The following is a 6,107-nucleotide window of genomic DNA, read 5'->3' on the forward strand; positions in this document are numbered from 1 at the left end:
TTAGTTTTAGATATTTAAATATTTATCATGTTTTAATTTATTATATAATTTTATAGAAAATTTTTATCGAAATTAATAATTATTATTGAGATTTTATTTTAGTTTATCTTAGTTTTAAAATAAATTAAAATTATCATGATACATATATAATACAAATGACATATTTGTCAAATATATTTTACTTCGTATATTTATTAAAGAAATAACAGATCACATTTTTATTTTAAGCAATTATTTTACTTCAAAATAATTTAAATAAATCAATTTCATTATCAATAATTGGAAGTGTTAACATCAAGTAAATTATTTTGATTAATAAAATATATGATAATGTTGATTTTAAAATAGAACGGTTAAATAGAAATTTTAATTTTATATCAAAGAAATTATTATTTATATTACATTAAATTAAAAAATTAAAATATTGAAAATTTTATTTATAAAATATAATTTTAATTAATTTTTACATATGCTATGATATTCCTAAATAAGGTTTTTTGATATTTCTTTTCTGAATTTCATTTTGTTTCTTCTCTGAATGTTTTTATTCTTATTATATTTTTTTCTTTGCTAAATATTTCTTCCGCGAACTACATGATTTTGTATCGAAGCTTGTGTTATTCAGCCTTTTCAATTGAGGTTGAGATGGAAGCTTTTATCATAGATTATTCTTTACAATGCTCTTATATTCTCAATTTTCGTATTCGGTCTCTTTGTACTCTTCGTTCCTTCATACTATTTCATTCTCAAAACTTTTTAATCTATGGAAAAGCATAATAAAAGTTGATAGAGCTTTTTAAAATAAAATTTTGCAAGCAATTTTTAATATAATGCATATTTCTGATTTTTCTTATTAATAATTTCTTATATTTCATAATAAAATTAATTATTCGATTGTACCTATAAATGTATATATTAATTCTATTAGAATATTAATATAATTCATATAACTATTTTTTAGATTAAAATATCATAGATAATAATCATATAGTAAATATTAAATATTAATATTTTATTAAATTTAGAGAATGAAGTTGAAACAAAAAATAAGAGATTATGCGTAATCACGGCATAAAGAAATTATTTATAAATAACTTGTGATTGATGAAACGATTGATTTATCATCATGGTGTGCGGAAATATGTGTGTAACTAGCACTTACGTCGACAAGCGGGGGATTAAACGCTCGTAGTGCGTTGTACCATTACACAATTGCAATAATTCGAGATTACCCACGATGGTCCATATAGGTTGCAGATTGTTGCGTAATAATGCATAAGAGCCGTGAATACGTATTTCCTGTTACTGCGCGTTTGTGCGTTAACAAAGGATGGCTGGTATCTAGAATGCAACTGATCTGTTCCAACAACGAGCCAGTTAATACATATATCGGGTGTTTCAGAAACGAACGATTCTATGTATAAAATAAATAAAATATTTTAATTTTAAAATGTGTTTATTAACAATTAAATAAGTAATTTTGAAAGCGTTAAATGTTTGTAAATAATGTTATTAAATAGTTGAGCTTTTGGAGAGAAAATTTTGTTAGAGATAAATATAAATCAATTAAGTTTTGGAACAGGATTACTTTAATGGAATATTTTAATAATTCACAGCTCGGTGCGGGTAGGATTCGGCAGATAATATTTTGCGTAATTTTCTTTTATATTTACTTTTAATGTATATAACCTTCTATATATATATGGAAGATAATATCTGATACTATGATTACACAATTTTATTTATTATCTTCGAAAATCAAAATTACGAACACATACATGTAAATAAATAGGTATATATTTATTCGTACACATCATTACAATTTACATGAAAATCTGTTCTTATCACAATCAATTAATCGCTAACCCATCTTCATTATCTACGATTAAAATACGATTTTATCTGTCTCTATGAATTTCCGGTGAAATACGTGATACTTTTCACGTTATTAATTATAGAAAATGAGACTGATGGGATTAGATGGCTGTTGTTTCCTACGCAGGAAATTAAACAAGAATGCGTCGGTTGAAACATCTGAAGCCGCTTAAACGACGCTTGGTTACGTCTTTACAATAGCCATGATTCAGACTGTGTCAAAGGAATGTATGAAAGCCAAAGTCAGCGAGGTGAATCTGTGTAAGCTACATATGCGTTAATAGTAAAACGAATAGCGTCCTTATATAGATTTTTATTCCTTTATACACATATGTATATGTTCAACACAAAATTAGCTTTTCTTCGAAGCAAGAAATAAGAAAAAGAAAGAAAAAAAAGTTTGATTTCTATTCTTCTTCATTTATGATATTCCATCGATTATCATACAATATTAGCGAAATAACTACAATTATGAGGATTTATAGATTTTTACATAAATCAATTTAAATCGATTTAGTGAATCATAAATTCTTCGAAAATCTTATCGGTTTGCTTAATCGGGTTAAAATTTAGATTATAATTAATATTTATAATCCGTATAAAAAGATCCGTATAATTTGTATAAATATTGTACTGATCGATTCAATAGTCTGTTTATCTGTGCCTTATTAATTAAATTAAAAAATTTGAATGAATATTCATTCTTAATTGAGAATGCTTAAAATTATTTTATAGAATCATAGAATTATGTTTTATTCATGAAAATCTACTATTTAAATATTTAAATATTAGATCGTATCATCAAAAAAATTATTTCTTTTTTTTTTATATCGATGTTGAATCGTATCATTAAAATTTATTAAAATTATTTTTTTAATCGACAATCATTTGACAAGAAATATTAATTTTTCTATTATATAACATTTTTTTAATTTCTTAAAGCTTTTTATTAAAATCATGGTTAGTCATATACATACATACATACATATATGTATATATCAAATCAATCAATATTGTTCGATCGATAAATGTTTCTCGTTGCAAATTAACTTTGATTTAGATCCGAAAGTTAGCATGAATTAGATCTAGGTGAATCGATGGAACTTTAAAGCAAGTCAGAATTAGTCTTGATTGATTTTACTCAACTTTTAACGAGTCTACGTTGTTTTAGTTGAAATTACTCGAGTCAGTGAAACTATCCATTCTATTTGATTTCGCTCCATTTGCTATTTTATTATTCGTTTTTTTATTAATTAAAAGTAGTTAGTTTCGAGTGTATTAGCGATCATTTTTGATAAATTGGCATCGTTTCAATTTTTTCAAATGACTAACATGCTATGTATCTTCGAGGAGAAATATCTTTTTAAAGAATTTGACAAATATTGAATTATTTATAATTTTACATAACTCATTTATAGGATTTAAAAATTTTATCGCTAATCTAATTTGATTATCAAAATTATTTTATCATTTTATTATTTTACCATTTAAAAATATAAATTGCAATACAATTCAAAGAAGATTTTAACATTATTATTGTTTCATATTTAAAATAATATATTTCACGATAATAATTATTATATTAAATCGATAATACAGGCTTTGATTGAATAATATATAAAAAAAGGCATTTTTTATGGGAAAAAAAGAAATAGAATAAAATTTTTTCGTCTTTTTGAAAATCGAGTTTGAATATATTTTTCGACTACGAATAAAATTGACTGATTCTTAATTGCACAAATGAATTATCGATAGAAAGTTATTTTAAACAAACAACAAATATAAAATTAATTTTATTTCATTTTATTATCATTTTATTATATATCAAATCAATTTTATTTTAAAAATTAATCTTCGATAATGCGAATTTTAAAAACCATCGATTACATTTAATTTTTCGATATTGAATCTCGATTTTAGAAACGACTTAAACGATAAAACTTAATTTTTCTACATTTTTTTTTTCAAATAAAAAAATCGATTTATCTTTTATCGATAATTCTTTCGTATCTAACTGAAAATTAGCCAATTTTATTTGTAGACTAAATATTTTTAAAATTGATTTCTTCGAAGGTCTTTTAAAAACGAACAAATTTTATTCTATTTCTTTTTATAAATAATAATCCTTTGTATATTATTATTTACTCGAACTTTAAATTTATTAAGTTCTATTCTACATATTTTCTGAATAAATTTGCATTATTTGGCCATTGATAATTGATTAATTATGCAAACAATCGGAAGATGCAAAAATTCCTTATCTATATATCACGTACATCGGCAAAAGCAATCCGATATTCTTATTTATTATCATAAAACATTCGTGTACAGATGTGTAAGATTATATCAATTTCGTCATATATGTAAGTTTATATCAATTTCAAACAATTATTTATTTTTAATAGCAGCAATTTTTAATGTGGTGCATCGTGCGATAAGATAAAAACTCGAGCCCTCTCTATTCGTGGTAGTGAAATGCAATTGCGATAACGATACCGGCTCTTTTACGTATAACGTGCCAGTTTTGCAGCTAGACGTAATCATTTAGAAATACACAAGCTTTAACGGTTTACGGACGGAAATGAAAGCGAGATTACGCAGTTGTTGCTGTGCTATTTCTGCAAAATTACCTTTCGTAACTGTGTCCCGTAGTCTTTTGTTATTACTAACTCTTCGTATGTTAAGTGTCGACATTTTCTTCATCAACATTGGTACGTTTGATATATGAAAGCTGTTAAGGTTCAAGGAGATACGGAAAAAAGATTTAACTTATATTATTACTCGAGTTCGAAATTATGTAATCTCGTTATACTGTATAAGTTTAAAAAAGGAAGTTGGAATTCCTTGTTTGTCACGCGAAAAAAAAATTATAGATTTTTTTAACTACAACACGAGCGAATTATTACTCGATTTTAATCCTCTTCCATGTAATAAATCCCTAATATACAGATATCCGTTTAACGTTCCCTATATGAGTAGGATTAAAATGTCAGTTCGTTTTAAAGGAAGCTCATCTTTCTTGACCGAATCCTCCTCATTTTTCTATTCAATTTCTTCTTTTTCTTACTCCTCCTCTTGAATCATATATTCTTCTCGAGGCGAAAATTAATTTGATAAATTCTTCGAGAGATATATATATATATTAGAAATAAAGTAACTTTGAAAATACCATACTTTAAATTATTAATCAGATTATCAATTAGTGATTGAAAAAAGGACGATCAATTTCTACGAACACGTGATCCAAACTTCTGTCTCTTTCAAGATTAAAAATGGCGGACGGTTATTCTTACTGCTTCGTTCGATTCCCGCGCTTTCGGCCGCGTTTCGCTTTTTCGTTGTTTCGTCGCTTGTTTCCGTTTTTAACACGTTACCAGGCAGAAAATATGGCGATCTAGAATACTCTTAATGGCATTATAGCATTATACAAAATAGAATTGGGTGCTTGAGGGATTTCAGAAGCCGTAACAGTTAACGATGCCTTGGGCTACTTCGAGTGAGCCAGTCGAGCAAAATTTGATGGTGAGTCCGGATTGGCAACAGCATACACGCCCGTTGGATATATTTTTCTCTGTTCTCGTTCCATCATCGTCGGTTCACAGTCGGTTCAAGTTATCGCATACGAACGGATTGGTCCGACTTGTCATCGTGATATGTTCCCTCTCTTGCACGAATAATTTCTTCGATCGCGTTCGTTACAGAACAAGAAGAAGAGAAGAAAAAATTAAATTAATTGAACGGCGGATATGGCGGACGAGGAGAATAAGGAAGAAACTGATCGAGAGGAGGATAAGGAAGGGTGAGAATAAACGATTTTCTGTTCAACGATCGCGCGATTTTGCTTTTTCTTCTTTTCTTTTTTTTCTCTTCTCAGAGAATTCTCAGAGATTAGCTACTATACGAGAGTATCTTTCCTGTCTCGAGAATATATATATATATGGAATATAATACTTCAAACTTTCAAAAGTAAAGTTACTAGAGAATAATTTTTTTCAGATTTATCATATTTGATATAAATGAAACGACTCGTATCGAATAGCGCAACAAGTCTTCTCCCTGTTTTCTCTCCTCTTTTCTTGATAAGTCACATCTCTTATTCCCTTTTTCTCTCTCTCTCTCTTTTTTTTCTTATTTTCCACTTTTCAAGGAAGTCGTTAAAAAGATCAAAGAACGATTGCAACGGTTGAGACGGTCATTATTGTTGGATGCTGAATATTTAGAGCCGGTAATTA

Source organism: Apis cerana, linkage group LG6, assembly GCF_029169275.1.
Source record: "Apis cerana isolate GH-2021 linkage group LG6, AcerK_1.0, whole genome shotgun sequence".
Taxonomy (NCBI): domain Eukaryota; kingdom Metazoa; phylum Arthropoda; class Insecta; order Hymenoptera; family Apidae; genus Apis; species Apis cerana.